The sequence below is a fragment of the Rhipicephalus sanguineus genome, unplaced genomic scaffold (assembly GCF_013339695.2).
Source record: "Rhipicephalus sanguineus isolate Rsan-2018 unplaced genomic scaffold, BIME_Rsan_1.4 Seq1488, whole genome shotgun sequence".
NCBI lineage: Eukaryota > Metazoa > Arthropoda > Arachnida > Ixodida > Ixodidae > Rhipicephalus > Rhipicephalus sanguineus.
In genome coordinates, this window is record NW_023614622.1 from 29,663 (window position 1) to 47,860 (window position 18,198).

General features: G+C 47.4%; 1 pseudogene; it reads right to left on the minus strand.

The window, feature by feature from the left end:
* Positions 1-14,396: 14,396 nt before the first annotated feature.
* On the minus strand, positions 14,397-16,918 carry LOC119376569 (Usher syndrome type-1G protein-like; annotated as a pseudogene).
* Between the last annotated feature and the right edge of the window lie 1,280 nt (positions 16,919-18,198).

Consider the following 18,198-nt stretch of genomic DNA (forward strand, 5'->3'; position numbering starts at 1 on the left):
GCGAATCCAATGCCGAGTACGGCGGTTCCGAAATGCTCCATGTCCCCCTCCCATACCCTGTCTCTCTTTCTCGTGTTCCCTTTCTCTAGAGACCCTGCCACACGATCCTTCCACTGAACTAGCGATATTGCCTGGCTTTCCTTCTTCTTACGCAGGCGTGTATCGATCAATCTTTCTCTCAATCGCGATCGCTTATGACTTGCATTGGTCATTAATCTTTACTACTCGGATGTCCGCCTTCTCCAAGATGCTCGCATTCGATGCTGCCTAAATCACACTTGCGATTCATCTCTGCCCTCTAGTGGAAATGACAGGACTGTTTTCCCGTTCGCTCTTTTTTTCTTTTGCTTTCTGTTGCTTAAGATTCTCCGGGCATCCCATCTTCACCAATCTTTTCTGTGCCGTCGCACATCCGATGTACGTGTGATCGCCCTTTTTCCTGTTGCCTGTTTCTTGGCCTTTCGCATCATCAATTACCTGCACAGGCAGCTTTTGTGAAACACTTCCATAGCATCGTCCTCACATCAGTTGTCATTACTTGTGGCCACACATGTCATCGCAAGGTAAAATCATCCTTACATTCTCAGTTGTTGAACCCCTAGACCTTAGATCAAATGAATTGTCATATCGTTTACCTTTCTGATGAAAATAAAGAGCAAACAAATCAATTTCGTCGCAAAAAGGCGCAACAATGGCTGCAATGGTAACCTCGAGAAGTATTTTTTTCGGGAAGAATTTTTCCCTCTCTCTTTCTTTATATCTTTCTTTGCATCTCTCTGCTACTTCTTTTCCTCCGTCATGCCTTCACGTCTCCTCCTCACGCTAACTTCCCTTTTCCACCCTTTTCCTACACTATACAATACGAGGTTATGCTCTGGTGTGCTAGCGAGCCTGGATAGTCGAGTGGTTAGGACGCTCGTCTTCGGAACGAGGGAACGCTGGTTCGAATCCCACCTCGAGAAGTATTTTTTTCGGCAAGAATTTTTCCCGCTCTCTTTCTTTATATCTTTCTTTACATTCCTCCCCTCCTCCTTTCCTCCTTCATGCCTTCACGTCTCCTCCTCACGCTAACTTCCCTTTTCCACCCTTTTGCTACACTATACAATACGAGGTTATGCTGCGGTGTTCTAGCGAGCCTGGATAGTCGAGTGTAATTTGAAGAAAAAGGATTTTACTCCAGGTGTTACCTCCATTTTTTTTACTCGGCTTAAGACATTCTGACCTGGGCCTACACGGTACATTGCTCTATAAAGAGGAACAGGAAGAACTGTATCTACTAGATCTTTGTATAACTTTTTACGGGAAACAGAACAGAGATATTCCAAAGAAAAACGTGTTTTAAAAAGAGACACGAATTAGCTACTTCTTTCAAGTAACCTCTAACATTTGTTTTCATGTTGCCAGAAGCCACCACGAGTTCCGGCAACACCCTCCCAAGCCTAAGCTGTATAACAGTACGTATGAACGGGTCTCGATTATTTCGGAAGAACATGAACCGGTTAACTAACTGACGCAGATACAAATGACACAGACTCCACTGCTGTATGTATGTACATAGGCAATAAAGAAAGAAAAAAAAGCCTGCATAGTCGAGTGGTTAGGACGCTCGTCTTCGGAACGAGGGAACGCTGGTTCGAATCCCACCTCGAGAAGTATTTTTTTTTTCGGCAAGAATTTTTCCCTCTCTCTCTTTCTTTATATCTTTCTTTCCATCTCTCTGCTACTTCTTTTCCTCCGTCATGCCTTCACGTCTCCTCCTCACGCTAACTTCCCTTTTCCACCCTTTTCCTACACTATACAATACGAGGTTATGCTCTGGTGTGCTAGCGAGCCTGGATAGTCGAGTGGTTAGGACGCTCGTCTTCGGAACGAGGGAACGCTGGTTCGAATCCCACCTCGAGAAGTATTTTTTTTTTCGGCAAGAATTTTTCCCTCTCTCTCTTTCTTTATATCTTTCTTTGCATCTCTCTGCTACTTCTTTTCCTCCGTCATGCCTTCACGTCTCCTCCTCACGCTAACTTCCCTTTTCCACCCTTTTCCTACACTATACAATACGAGGTTATGCTCTGGTGTGCTAGCGAGCGTGGATAGTCGAGTGGTTAGGACGCTCGTCTTCGGAACGAGGGAACGCTGGTTCGAATCCCACCTCGAGAAGTATTTTTTTCGGCAAGAATTTTTCCCGCTCTCTTTCTTTATATCTTTCTTTACATTCCTCCCCTCCTCCTTTTCCTCCTTCATGCCTTCACGTCTCCTCCTCACGCTAACTTCCCTTTTCCACCCTTTTGCTACACTATACAATACGAGGTTATGCTGCGGTGTTCTAGCGAGCCTGGATAGTCGAGTGTAATTTGAAGAAAAAGGATTTTACTCCAGGTGTTACCTCCATTTTTTTTACTCGGCTTAAGACATTCTGACCTGGGCCTACACGGTACATTGCTCTATAAAGAGGAACAGGAAGAACTGTATCTACTAGATCTTTGTATAACTTTTTACGGGAAACAGAACAGAGATATTCCAAAGAAAAACGTGTTTTTAAAAAGAGACACGAATTAGCTACTTCTTTCAAGTAACCTCTAACATTTGTTTTCATGTTGCCAGAAGCCACCACGAGTTCCGGCAACACCCTCCCAAGCCTAAGCTGTATAACAGTACGTATGAACGGGTCTCGATTATTTCGGAAGAACATGAACCGGTTAACTAACTGACGCAGATACAAATGACACAGACTCCACTGCTGTATGTATGTACATAGGCAATAAAGAAAGAAAAAAAGCCTGGATAGTCGAGTGGTTAGGACGCTCGTCTTCGGAACGAGGGAACGCTGGTTCGAATCCCACCTCGAGAAGTATTTTTTTTTTCGGCAAGAATTTTTCCCTCTCTCTCTTTCTTTATATCTTTCTTTGCATCTCTCTGCTACTTCTTTTCCTCCGTCATGCCTTCACGTCTCCTCCTCACGCTAACTTCCCTTTTCCACCCTTTTCCTACACTATACAATACGAGGTTATGCTCTGGTGTGCTAGCGAGCCTGGATAGTCGAGTGGTTAGGACGCTCGTCTTCGGAACGAGGGAACGCTGGTTCGAATCCCACCTCGAGAAGTATTTTTTTCGGCAAGAATTTTTCCCGCTCTCTTTCTTTATATCTTTCTTTACATTCCTCCCCTCCTCCTTTTCCTCCTTCATGCCTTCACGTCTCCTCCTCACGCTAACTTCCCTTTTCCACCCTTTTGCTACACTATACAATACGAGGTTATGCTGCGGTGTTCTAGCGAGCCTGGATAGTCGAGTGTAATTTGAAGAAAAAGGATTTTACTCCAGGTGTTACCTCCATTTTTTTTACTCGGCTTAAGACATTCTGACCTGGGCCTACACGGTACATTGCCCTATAAAGAGGAACAGGAAGAACTGTATCTACTAGATCTTTGTATAACTTTTTACGGGAAACAGAACAGAGATATTCCAAAGAAAAACGTGTTTTTAAAAAGAGACACGAATTAGCTACTTCTTTCAAGTAACCTCTAACATTTGTTTTCATGTTGCCAGAAGCCACCACGAGTTCCGGCAACACCCTCCCAAGCCTAAGCTGTATAACAGTACGTATGAACGGGTCTCGATTATTTCGGAAGAACATGAACCGGTTAACTAACTGACGCAGATACAAATGACACAGACTCCACTGCTGTATGTATGTACATAGGCAATAAAGAAAGAAAAAAAAGCCTGCATAGTCGAGTGGTTAGGACGCTCGTCTTCGGAACGAGGGAACGCTGGTTCGAATCCCACCTCGAGAAGTATTTTTTTTTTCGGCAAGAATTTTTCCCTCTCTCTCTTTCTTTATATCTTTCTTTCCATCTCTCTGCTACTTCTTTTCCTCCGTCATGCCTTCACGTCTCCTCCTCACGCTAACTTCCCTTTTCCACCCTTTTCCTACACTATACAATACGAGGTTATGCTCTGGTGTGCTAGCGAGCCTGGATAGTCGAGTGGTTAGGACGCTCGTCTTCGGAACGAGGGAACGCTGGTTCGAATCCCACCTCGAGAAGTATTTTTTTTTCGGCAAGAATTTTTCCCTCTCTCTCTTTCTTTATATCTTTCTTTGCATCTCTCTGCTACTTCTTTTCCTCCGTCATGCCTTCACGTCTCCTCCTCACGCTAACTTCCCTTTTCCACCCTTTTCCTACACTATACAATACGAGGTTATGCTCTGGTGTGCTAGCGAGCCTGGATAGTCGAGTGGTTAGGACGCTCGTCTTCGGAACGAGGGAACGCTGGTTCGAATCCCACCTCGAGAAGTATTTTTTTCGGCAAGAATTTTTCCCGCTCTCTTTCTTTATATCTTTCTTTACATTCCTCCCCTCCTCCTTTTCCTCCTTCATGCCTTCACGTCTCCTCCTCACGCTAACTTCCCTTTTCCACCCTTTTGCTACACTATACAATACGAGGTTATGCTGCGGTGTTCTAGCGAGCCTGGATAGTCGAGTGTAATTTGAAGAAAAAGGATTTTACTCCAGGTGTTACCTCCATTTTTTTACTCGGCTTAAGACATTCTGACCTGGGCCTACACGGTACATTGCTCTATAAAGAGGAACAGGAAGAACTGTATCTACTAGATCTTTGTATAACTTTTTACGGGAAACAGAACAGAGATATTCCAAAGAAAAACGTGTTTTTAAAAAGAGACACGAATTAGCTACTTCTTTCAAGTAACCTCTAACATTTGTTTTCATGTTGCCAGAAGCCACCACGAGTTCCGGCAACACCCTCCCAAGCCTAAGCTGTATAACAGTACGTATGAACGGGTCTCGATTATTTCGGAAGAACATGAACCGGTTAACTAACTGACGCAGATACAAATGACACAGACTCCACTGCTGTATGTATGTACATAGGCAATAAAGAAAGAAAAAAAGCCTGGATAGTCGAGTGGTTAGGACGCTCGTCTTCGGAACGAGGGAACGCTGGTTCGAATCCCACCTCGAGAAGTATTTTTTTTTTCGGCAAGAATTTTTCCCTCTCTCTCTTTCTTTATATCTTTCTTTGCATCTCTCTGCTACTTCTTTCCTCCGTCATGCCTTCACGTCTCCTCCTCACGCTAACTTCCCTTTTCCACCCTTTCCTACACTATACAATACGAGGTTATGCTCTGGTGTGCTAGCGAGCCTGGATAGTCGAGTGTTAGGACGCTCGTCTTCGGAACGAGGGAACGCTGGTTCGAATCCCACCTCGAGAAGTATTTTTTTCGGCAAGAATTTTTCCCGCTCTCTTTCTTTATATCTTTCTTTACATTCCTCCCCTCCTCCTTTTCCTCCTTCATGCCTTCACGTCTCCTCCTCACGCTAACTTCCCTTTTCCACCCTTTTGCTACACTATACAATACGAGGTTATGCTGCGGTGTTCTAGCGAGCCTGGATAGTCGAGTGTAATTTGAAGAAAAAGGATTTTACTCCAGGTGTTACCTCCATTTTTTTTACTCGGCTTAAGACATTCTGACCTGGGCCTACACGGTACATTGCTCTATAAAGAGGAACAGGAAGAACTGTATCTACTAGATCTTTGTATAACTTTTTACGGGAAACAGAACAGAGATATTCCAAAGAAAAACGTGTTTTTAAAAAGAGACACGAATTAGCTACTTCTTTCAAGTAACCTCTAACATTTGTTTTCATGTTGCCAGAAGCCACCACGAGTTCCGGCAACACCCTCCCAAGCCTAAGCTGTATAACAGTACGTATGAACGGGTCTCGATTATTTCGGAAGAACATGAACCGGTTAACTAACTGACGCAGATACAAATGACACAGACTCCACTGCTGTATGTATGTACATAGGCAATAAAGAAAGAAAAAAAAGCCTGCATAGTCGAGTGGTTAGGACGCTCGTCTTCGGAACGAGGGAACGCTGGTTCGAATCCCACCTCGAGAAGTATTTTTTTTTTCGGCAAGAATTTTTCCCTCTCTCTCTTTCTTATATCTTCTTTCCATCTCTCTGCTACTTCTTTTCCTCCGTCATGCCTTCACGTCTCCTCCTCACGCTAACTTCCCTTTTCCACCCTTTTCCTACACTATACAATACGAGGTTATGCTCTGTGTGCTAGCGAGCCTGGATAGTCGAGTGGTTAGGACGCTCGTCTTCGGAACGAGGGAACGCTGGTTCGAATCCCACCTCGAGAAGTATTTTTTTCGGCAAGAATTTTTCCCTCTCTCTTTCTTTATATCTTTCTTTACATCTCTCTGCTACTTCTTTTCCTCCGTCATGCCTTCACGTCTCCTCCTCACGCTAACTTCCCTTTTCCACCCTTTTCCTACACTATACAATACGAGGTTATGCTGTGGTGTGCTAGCGAGCCTCGATAGTCGAGGGGTTAGGACGCTCGTCTTCGGAACGAGGGAACGCTGGTTCGAATCCCACCTCGAGAAGTATTTTTTTTTTCGGCAAGAATTTTTCCCTCTCTCTTTCTTTATATCTTTCTTTACATCTCTCTGCTACTTCTTTTCCTCCGTCATGCCTTCACGTCTCCTCCTCACGCTAACTTCCCTTTTCCACCCTTTTCCTACACTATACAATACGAGGTTATGCTCTGGTGTGCTAGCGAGCCTGGATAGTCGAGTGGTTAGGACGCTCGTCTTCGGAACGAGGGAACGCTGGTTCGAATCCCACCTCGAGAAGTATTTTTTTCGGCAAGAATTTTTCCCTCTCTCTTTCTTTATATCTTTCTTTACATTCCTCCCCTCCTCCTTTTCCTCCTTCATCCCTTCACGTCTCCTCCTCACGCTAACTTCCCTTTTCCACCCTTTTCCTACACTATACAATACGAGGTTATGCTGTAGTGTGCTAGCGAGCCTGCGTAGTCGAGTGGTTAGGACGCTCGTCTTCGGAACGAGGGAACGCTGGTTCGAATCCCACCTCGAGAAGTATTTTTTTTCGGCAAGAATTTTTCCCTCTCTCTCTTTCTTTATATCTTTCTTTACATTCCTCCCCTCCTCCTTTTCCTCCTTCATCCCTTCACGTCTCCTCCTCACGCTAACTTCCCTTTTCCACCCTTTTCCTACACTATACAATACGAGGTTATGCTGTAGTGTGCTAGCGAGCCTGCGTAGTCGAGTGGTTAGGACGCTCGTCTTCGGAACGAGGGAACGCTGGTTCGAATCCCACCTCGAGAAGTATTTTTTTTCGGCAAGAATTTTTCCCTCTCTCTCTTTCTTTATATCTTTCTTTACATTCCTCCCCTCCTCTTTTTCCTCCTTCATCCCTTCACGTCTCCTCCTCACGCTAACTTCCCTTTTCCACCCTTTTCCTACACTATACAATACGAGGTTATGCTGTAGTGTGCTAGCGAGCCTGCATAGTCGAGTGGTTAGGACGCTCGTCTTCGGAACGAGGGAACGCTGGTTCGAATCCCACCTCGAGAAGTATTTTTTTCGGCAAGAATTTTTCCCTCTCTCTTTCTTTATATCTTTCTTTACATTCCTCCCCTCCTCCTTTTTCCTCCTTCATCCCTTCACGTCTCCTCCTCACGCTAACTTCCCTTTTCCACCCTTTTGCTACACTATACAATACGAGGTTATGCTGTAGTGTGCTAGCGAGCCTGGATAGTCGAGTGGTTAGGACGCTCGTCTTCGGACCGCTGGTTCGAATCCCACCTCGAGAAGTATTTTTTTTTCGGCAAGAATTTTTCCCTCTCTCTGGAGGTTCTTTATATCTTTCTTTACATCTCTCCCTCCTCCTTTTCCTCCTTCATCCCTTCACGTCTGAGTGAGCCTCCTCACATTCCCTTTTCCACCTTTTTCCTACACTATACAATACGAGGTTATGCATGCTAGCGAGCCTGGATTGTCATGCTTCGGACAGCCAATGCACAGGAAGAAAGCTGGAGGTTCAGGCTGTGCAATCCTAATCGTGTGTACAGGTACTTTTTAAAATGTCCTCTGTAGTCGGATCCATTCTTTCTTCCATACCGCAAAGCAACATCCCTCACTCGAAAAAGTTCCATGCCCACGAATTCCCCTAATAGGCTAACTTGTCTGATACAATACGAGGTTATGCTATCTTTTTGGGTCCCCCTTTGTTCCGTGGCTCCACCGCAATAGTGCCGTTGTAGCTAAAATAGAGCCCTAAACCACGTCGATAAAAGGCCTGCGACCCTTATCAGCTATGCGATAAGGCTCAACTTCCGAGCTAAAGTTCCGTCACCCGTTGCGCTGCTCCACCGCAGATGCCCTAAACACGTCGAGTGCTGGCTTATCACAGAAGCCAATTGATCAAGTACAGGTAGCCACTCTGAGGTTCATGCTCCTTCCGTGCATAAACAAGTCTCCCCCCGGTGTGTTTACTCTCAGCAAAATAGTCCCTTGCTGAGTGAGGGCCTCTACACCCCCGATGAGCTCATGTCGGATACCATTCTTGTCTTCCATACCGCTATGCATGCAAAGCAACATTCCGAGCTGTCACTTGGAGCTTCCCCCCGCAATAAGGCTCAACTTTTGCCTGACGTACACCGTCGAGAAAGCGAATTCCGAATGCGCTAACCCCCATAGGCTAACTCTTTTTTTAGTGTCCCCCGTTGCAGCGACGGGCCAGCTATGTATCCTTCCAATAAAGTTCCCCCCGTAGCTGGCTTCACCGCAATAGATGCCCTAAACACGTCGAAAAAGTTGAGGCCCTTATCACCCCCGATAAGGCTCAACTTTTGTCTGACGTCACACCTTGCAGCGACGGGCCAGCTATGCGCTCCTTCCGAGCTAAAGTTCCCCCGGTGCGCTGGCTCCACCGCAATAGATGCCCTAAACACGTCGAAAAAGATGAGGCCCTTATCACCCCCGATAAGGCTCAACTTTTGTCTGACGTCACACCTTGCAGCGACGGGCCAGCTATGCGCTCCTTCCGAGCTAAAGTTCCCCCCTTGCAGTGCGCTTGAGCTTTCACCGCAATAGATGCCCTAAACACGTCGAAAAAGTTGAGGCCCTTATCACCCCCGATAAGGCTCAACTTTTGTCTGACGTCACACCTTGCAGCGACGGGCCAGCTATGCGCTCCTTCCGAGCTAAAGTTCCCCCGGTACCGCAATAGATGCCCTAAACACGTCGAAAAAGTTGAGGCCCTTATCACCCCCGATAAGGCTCAACTTTTGTCTGACGTCACACCTTGCAGCGACGGGCCAGCTATGCGCTCCTTCCGAGCTAAAGTTCCCCCTGTGCGTTGGCTTCACCGCAATAGATGCCCTAAACACGTCGAAAAAGTTGAGGCCCTTATCACCCCCGATAAGGCTCAACTTTTGTCCTTCCCTAAACACGTCGAAAAAGTGAGCGCCCTTATCACCCCCGATAAGCTCAACTTTTGTCTGACGCTACACACCGGGCCAGCTATGCGCTCCTTCCGAGCTAAAGTACCTCACCGCAATAGATGCCCTAAACCGTCGACGTCATCACCCCCGAAAGGCTCAACTTTTGCGTCCTTGCAGCGACGGGCCAGCTCACCCCCGATAAAGAAAAAAATTTGTTGACGGCACTGGGATTTGAACCTTGTCCGTCTCAGACACTCCGAAGGCGAGCGCCTTAACCATTGAGCTACACACCAATGCTCTCTTACCTCAAATAAATCTAAACCACATGAATGCGTCCTATGAATAAAGAAAAAAAATTGTTGCGGCACTGGGATTTGAACCTTGTCCCTCACGCTCCGAAAGCGAGCCCCCTAACCATTGAGCTACACACCAATGCTCTCTTGCCTCAAATACATCTAAACCACATGAATGCGTCCTATCAATAAAGAAAAAAATTTGTTGCGGCACTGGGATTTGAACCTTGTCCCTCACGCTCCGAAAGCGAGCCCCCTAACCATTGAGCTACACACCAATGCTCTCTTGCCTCAAATACATCTAAACCACATGAATGCGTCCTATCAATAAAGAAAAAAATTTGTTGCGGCACTGGGATTTGAACCTTGTCCCTCACGCTCCGAAAGCGAGCACCCTAACCATTGAGCTACACACCAATGCTCCCTTGCCTCAAATATATCTAAACCACATGAATGCGTCCTATCAATAAAGAAAAAAAATTGCAGCACTGGGATTCGAACCTTGTCCCTCACGCTCCGAAGGCAATCGCCTTAAATACATCGGCTCGTCTCAATCATGATGTAGGTTTAAAATGGCTTCAGTGAAGCTAAGTCTTCCAACATCGAGAGCCAACGTAAAGTATATAACAGAGCAACAGGCTTAGAATACGGACAGAAAGCAGAAATGGACAGAGCGCTGATCTCGCAACTAAATTTACTATTGAAAAAGAAACAACATATATAGGTAAGAATCGACAGCCATTCAGGAATTTTTCGCGCATGTTTTAGCACGTCTTCCATGTATACGACACTTTCGATGAAGTAGTGTTCCGCTGAGCGCGCATCAGCGTCCTCGTGTGGGACTGCCATTTGAGCCTCCCACAGGGCGTGCAGCCATAGCAGCATAACCATTTCACTTGGAACGCCCCCTGTGTCGTCGCAAGGCAGGAATCGTATGCCAAATGGTGATAACGGGAAGTCTTTTTAAATTTTATGATGAAGGATGTCCCACAAAAATGCTGCATCGTGGCAGTCAAGAAAGCAACGGTCTATGGTTTCAGCTTTCCTGCATAATATGCACTGAATCGTCCAGGGAACAAAAACACCTTTAGTTTGAATCCATGGTTTCACAGTGAGCGTTTCTGTATGCAACTGGAAAAAGAACGTTTTTTTACGAACTTCGTACATGCATGGCTCTAGCCCTTTTAAGTACATTTTGTTCTGAACCCAAGAAGTATTTTGATCTATATACTGGTACAGGAAGAAAAGACGTCTACTAGATCTTCGTACAGCTTTTCCTTTTGGACTAAGACAGATAATCAATGGAAAGATGTGCCCTAAGTATTCTGTAAGCAGCCACTACTTCACGTAGAAAGACTGGTAATGGACCATGTGTCACGGCACTTGTTGACACATCATAGTGCGAGGGTGCGGCGCAGGCGAATTTGCGTCCCTGTTTCAATGCCGCGATGGGTCCGCCTTGCCATTGGTGGGGGGGGGGGGGGGGGGGGGGGGAGAGGGCAGCGCGCGCGCAACTTTAGCTCCTGTAGTGGCATCTGATGGTACCTCCCTCAACTACGTCAATGTCCCCAATCGGGCTATCTGCGGCTTCGAACACACTTGTGTCTTCGTTTATTGTGTTTTGGCTTTCGTTTCGGATAGAAGAACGGCTCGTTGCTAACCTGGCGAACTGACTAGAATTCATCGCCCTGAAAGGCTCAAGGTAGAGGTTCTAGTACACTCTACTCAAGGTAGTACTGAACCTTTTGCTGAACTTTGTCTTGCGACAAAGGCGGCCGCAGGCCACAGGAAGCCACATGGAGCTGAAAGAACGAGGCTTAGGCAAATCCGTCTACTACCCATCGTTCCCATGCCGGCTGAAGTTTCGTCCGTTGCAGCTCCCACAGACACTAGCGCCAGATTTCCCTCTAGTGTTTGGATTGGAGGAGAGCGTACGAAGCATATACACAAAAGCGCTAAGGAAATCAGTTGCAGCCTTGAAAAATACAAGTCCACTTGTCGAAACGTCGCCTACAGCACACACCCCCTGTTTACGAATTTCTCATCTCAGTGTAAGGAAAGAAGTGTTAATTTTAAGGGCTCGTTTTCTTTGTTATACGCGGCAAGCTATCTTTTCGTCCACTTTTCTTTCTTCACATTTACCTTACATTTACTACTAAAAACATCCCCTACATTTTCCTTGGAATTGTTTCCTGTTAGTGCTCATTAATATCATCTCAGTGTAACAATTATGGAACTGTGTGCCCAGAACGTGGCCTCCGAGATGGGCTCTGGCTGCCGGAGCCTATCTCGGAGGATATGCCCAGAATAACAGCGCCTTAGCAAAACCTCCGGTTGCCGTCACATGCGGAAGAATGACGTTACCTTAGTGGTGACCGTGACGTTCCCGGAGCCTACAGACAAATGACATTGGTGGTCTATGACGTCATAAATGATTGCGCGGTGCTCTTCAAGATACCCGCAATAGTGCGAAGACGCTCCTCACTCCTTACTCGTTACGCTACTGGGTGCGATTTCGAGGACACAGTCCTGGCAAATATATCAGAGCGTCCTATCATGCGTGCCTTTCCTGGTCAATCAAATGGCGGAACTGGGCTGTTATTTTCCGTTAACAGGGCCACATCTCATCTCCTTGTTATGTATAGTTAGCGCAACAACGTTCGGTGTATGGTTGAAGCATAGGTGCGTAACATTTCTAGAAGCGCATCTTTCTGAAAATCGTGTGTGGTGAAAGGCACTTCAAATTTATCTTACTCAGAACCTATAGACCAGATTGTTGTGCAGCCAGGAGGGTTGCGAGTTCGGTTAACGTCACAGAGAGTTACTGTATATAGTTAGCGTGTAGATAACTCTTGACCTAGCTGTTGGTGAGCGCACTCTGGCGGGAGGCTTGCGATATGAACAGGCATAGGCGTGCGGATAGGAAACGAGGTGCGCCCCCCCCCCCTCCTCCTATTCCTTGAGCGGTGGCGCGGCCCAGTCAGGACCTGTCCCCATCATTTTCAAGTGCAGGGCTATGGCCATGCAGGTTTTTGAAGTCAATGGCAACCGAGACCCCTGATGTTGCATTCCAGGAAGTTACTTCTCACCTTTACTCCCGGATAGGCAGGCCACTGTGAGAACCACGTCAATGCATCATTTACCTTTATGCATTCATGACAAAGGTTGTGTTCTTTCGGACTCAACTAACAAGGGGACTTGCCCCCCACACCACCCTAAAGGAGAACTCTGCACACGCCTATGCGGATAGGACGGACGTTGTTCTGGTCGTTAGGTCATCCTGACCCGTAGCCCCTTTATAATATGGCTGCCCCTGGAAGCGTTGAATGTTCTAGTCTGTACTCTTAGTTAAGTGTGCCATCGTGCCCCGTCAAACCTGTAGAGAAGCAAATGCAATGCCTACGGTAAAAGCAAAATTAAGTCTAGCCGTCTATCTGCCTTTCTTCATAGCGAGTCTACAACGCCCACACGCACGAAAACATGCATGAGTTCTGGCTCCAAGCGCCATTGTGAAATCATCTTGACTAAGATCTTTCCACCGGGTAGAACAAAAAGAATTTCCCTGAACTATGAAATCGTCCTTTGAGGATCACACATGCACTATGTGCTCTGGAGTCACTAATGTTACTGAATCCATGCAATGAAAAGCACCGTTATCTACACTCATATCCTTAGAACGGGCGTGGCACAACGTAACGCCACCAAGCTGCCTCAAACGCTGACACTTTTCTAAGCAATCGCACCTGGTGATTCATACGAGAGAAACAAGATTTCAGACGTAACCTTTTTTCACAGCAAAAAATAAAGTCTGGATTTTTTTATTTACTTATACTGTTGGCCTGTCGGCCGTTACAGGGTGGGTCAAATGCAGCACTTCTGCAAGTCGTACATCACATGAAAAAAGAGACACACACAAATTTGAGAAGCGAAAAAATACTAGATAAGCTAACATAAGCGAACAAAAAGAACATAAGCGTACATAAGCGAAATAGTTCGTATACACATTGATCAAGTTATACGACACCATAATTGCACACTTACAAGCAATGTTAGGAAACATTACCTAGCGTCACCGTACACAAACTCACAGCCGTACATAAGCGAAATATTCTGTGCCTACACCGATCAAACAATACAAAGCTAACAATACAATGCTAAAGAATAAACTGATAGACAATGAGAAAATAGAAAGCATGCGTACATGCGTGCGTCTTAACGGCCTGCTAGGTGTCCCAAGACTCCTGGGACACAAATGTGGCTCATATTTCGAGCTCTCAATAGGGTGCCTCGTACACTCACCCTATAATTCTACAACGTAAATTCGTGAAAACGTCTGGCACCATCAATATTTTTATTTTAACACCTCAAGAAAGGACAGGACAAAGGAAGGGAAGCTACAGGACAAGCACAAAGGAAGAATCTACAGGACTTGTCCTGTAGATTCTTTTCCTTTGTTTCGTCCTTTTTCTGCGCTGCTAAAATAAACGTATACCAGCTAGCCCGCATCTCGTCGCTTCTACAGTTCACCACCAAGATGCATCGCTGGCCGCCAGTTGCATGCCACAAACACACGGCAGTTGGTACCAACAAAACACATCTGCAGTCCTTTACGGTTTCCTGGAAACCAAAAAAAACAAACAAGTTCGTTTCCAAGTCGCTTCGAATACAGGACAGTGAAAACAAAACGGTGGTACGTTTGCCTGTTTTAATGCAGCGGTGCAGAACTCCTTTCGGAAGTTGACACATATCACAGACACGCGCAACGATCACGCGCCACAGGTGAAACGACGAGAAGCAAATCTTCTTCAAGAAGTGTCTCTCGGGTCTTCTGCTGGGCGCTCAGCAACACGACGAGCTCGACCTCTACAGCCTCGAGTCGGCCACTTCTCCGAGGTCCTTGAGAGCGACCCATCCCTGCTTGACCGCCCTGAGCAGCTTATTCCGAGGTCCCAGCGGCACATCCATGGTCATGAGGTCTTCCTCGGCCGAAGGCGTCAGGGAGTCCAGGTCCACCTTCTCCCTTGAGAAGAGGTACGCGTATTTGGCCGGTCCGTTGGCCAGCAGGAACACCACAATTACAAGTGGTGTCCCGCTGCCGTTTTGTTCATTGTTCTCTTCGTCTTCCTCGTAGTACACGTCATCCCAGGGTAGGACGCCATGCTTCTGGGCCAGGCTGCCCATAGAGCCGATAGAGTTGACCACACTCCTGTAGGGCAAGGCGATGCTGCCCGCCTCTTCGTCGTCGATGGGGCACGACGGTAAGGATAGAAGGGTGCCCGATAGGCAGTCGCGAAATGCGACGCTGTTGAAGACCAGACGCTCGAACATGTTCAAATCCGTGTTCGCCTCTACCTCGCCTAGACCGGAAGTCCGGGTGTGCGCCCAGGTCCGGTTTTCTGATAGCCCGCGAGAGGTTGGCCGGTGTTGAACCGTCCTTCAGGAAGTGAGTAAGACCCGGTCGCGAGGCCAGAGAAAGCAGGGGCTCCTCGGTGTGCCTTGGGCACGAAGGCGACGTCGGCGTCGCACTGGAGGCCCGCCAGCGACCGGATAGACTCCTTGCCGTCATTGTCCAGGGTCGGAACCTGCGTCAAATTGAGTGGCAAGTCGGCAGAGTCGTTTTAAGCACCACGCAATAGCGAACTCAAAGCACACGTACTTCACAGAGGGGCGGGTACTACGTATTGATCGTCTACATTACCAGGTTTATTCCGTTCATACCGCGCCTGAAAACCGTGCCATCCCTCGGACAAACAAGAGATGGAACAGGCTTCAAAGAATGTTTCCAGCAGTGCACAGTCGTGGGCAATATGAGAGGGAACAACAATGTCGAGTTTAATCAAAGCTACTTGTAATGTACCGATATTAATGTGGGGCATTGCATTGCAAGGGATGCCTTTCCGCTTGAGCAGTTAGCGTTACGAGCACTTCTGCACTTAAGAACTTCGTTTAGCTGTTATGACCTTTAAAAGGTACTTTCTGTGTTCCATATTGCTCAAGACTACGTCGCATGTACCACGTATTGCGCAGCATCCGGCTGAACTTTGCATCTCCAGTTTATACTCTATGCTTCATCAATGAATGGTCATGAACCCAGACACAGACAAAGCAAAACCACGAATACACAGCGCCGTCTGAAGCATCATTCAGTAACGAGTCAGCGCTGTGTATTAGTGGTAATTCAGTTTGTTTGCGTGTAGGTGTGCCTCCATTCAATGATAAAGTACAACCAACTAGACTTAGTTTAAGTATTGTCATATCGTGTGAACCTAGAAATCTTCCATTCCGTTGTACGAAAAGCCGTACCAACAATTCGGCTGTTAATTGTGGCTGCTAATGTATGATCTCCTGGTTGTGTGGTGGTGTCTTGTACAATTTATGTACACCTTCGTGTTCAGAACTTGTACACGAAGGTACACTGCGTGGGCAAGTTATGGGGCACGGAGCGAACGTATAACGTCCCTCCGTAATTGACACCACCGGGACCTTCCGGACTTAGTGAATGTAGGATGTTCCCGGAAGGGCACTAACCGAGGCAGCAGAGCGTGTCGGGCCAATGTTACACATTTCTTGGCCGGCAATTGTCCAATGAAGGCCCAGGGAAGCCACTAGAAAACCAACTACTGGCAGACATGCTGTGAAGATGCTAGCAATGGTATATTGTTGCCAGCGAGTATACAATATTGGCACCGCCATCCCATGAGAACGGCAACAAACGGCCATTCTTGCCAGTCAACAAACGATATTGGCACTGCCATCATGTAAGGCTGGAGCAATATTTCCCAATATTGGTGACAAGTTAGATGGAAAATATTGGAAAGAGCCATCTTTGCCGACATTGGGCCGTCACTGTCTTACAACATTGGTACAACATACATTTAGGTGTAGCAAGACCCCCAAAACTAATGTAGGACCAATATTCTGCCAATGTTTGCCAACGTTGCGCCAAGATCGGGCCCAATGCTGGTGTGCTGCCTGGGTAATCACATTCGTCTCTTCCACAGCCTGTACTTGCAGAAAGCAGTTAACATGGTTCCATACAGCGAACCAAGAGCATATTTACAATATTTCTAGACAGCGCTGCTGGGTGAACACGCGGCGGCTGCATAGATAGTTGAACACAGTGCCTCGTTGAATTCCCCGGGGCCGGTGCTTGCTTCCGCAGGTGCACCTTCTTACAGACGGCGCCGAGGCCGTTGAGACTCGAGATGGTGGTCGAGGGGCCCGTGCTGACCATGCTCGAGAGCTCGGGCGCGCGCGTCGGCTGCAGGGTGCCCCGACCGTCGCCCACGTGGAGCCGTATGAGCACGTTATGGCCTCGACAAGCAGCTCCACCTGCATCAGATTTCATTGAGTGAGTGAGTGAGTGAGTGAGTGAGTGAGTGAGTGAGTGAGTGAGTGAGTGAGTGAGTGAGTGAGTGAGTGAGTGAGTGAGTGAGTGAGTGAGTGAGTGAGTGAGTGAGAGTGATTTACTGATTGACCGTTAGAATGCACCGACTGAGGTAGATCACTCAGATAACTGTCATAATTAAACAGAGGGGAACCTTTGGCGAGGGGCGCAGAAAATTGTTGTTGTACACGCATTTGTCTAGGGAAGCGATCCACCAGTACCTGGCCAAATACAGCTTCGCTATAAAAACGCAACGTCTTGTCATCCCTCTCGTCCTTTGCTGCTTTACGAACAGGCAATCTGTATGTACTATTGCGATGGAAAGAAATGCGAACAGTGCAGCACCTCAATGCGAGCAGTGCAGCATCTACACGATGCGCTGTTCCGCGCTCTTTTTCATGCGATTGTAGCCTGGATGGTAATGAAAAGTCGCGCCTGTACGTCTGCTAGCGCGAACGTGGGTGAAACTCAACACAGCGGTCACGGTTGTGCCCATGTGCTTCAGCGTGGCGCAACAGGCCGTAATTATTATTATCTCGAAGTCCGCGGTTGAAACGCGCGCACACAATAGTCCCGCACACAACCTGTTGGGGACAGTTTCTTGAGGATTTTTGTGAGACGCCAGGCGATGTCTTCCCCCTCGTCAGGACGCCGGAGCGTGTCGCCTGTTTTTACCTTGTCTGGCCACGGCCGGACTGGAAAGGCGCGCTAGCGTTCCGACGGAACGCTAGCGCGTCTTTCTACGCTTTCAACGCTAACGCGACGGCGGCCTCCAATGAAGGCCTTGGGGCGCGTTGGCGGACTGCGCTGCTCAGTTTTGGCCTCGACAAGCAACTCTGGGCAGTCCAGCAGGCCGAGGAAGCTGCCAGGAGACACGTGGCATCTTCATGAAATCGCACCGGGGCGCCCCGGTGCACCGTTTCGGCCAATCATCGTAGCGCCTTGGTTTGTAGAAAATGGCAACGGTCTCTATTAGCTCTTAGGTGGGAGCCCAGCCCAGCAATCTGGCGGAAATAATAAAAGTATTTTAGGGGCGAAGCTCCTTAAAGCGGCACCCGTTCGTCCCCGTCGTAGTGCGTAACCAGTCTTAACGCTAGTACCAGATCTTGACCTCCAAAGTGGTGCCGGTGGGAGATTTCTCCTGTGCGTTGTTGAACAATAAAAAATTCGCAGCGTGCGCGTTAACTAAAAGCCGAATTCTTCTGTGTCTCATTCCCCATTAGCAGCCATTGGCATGTTCC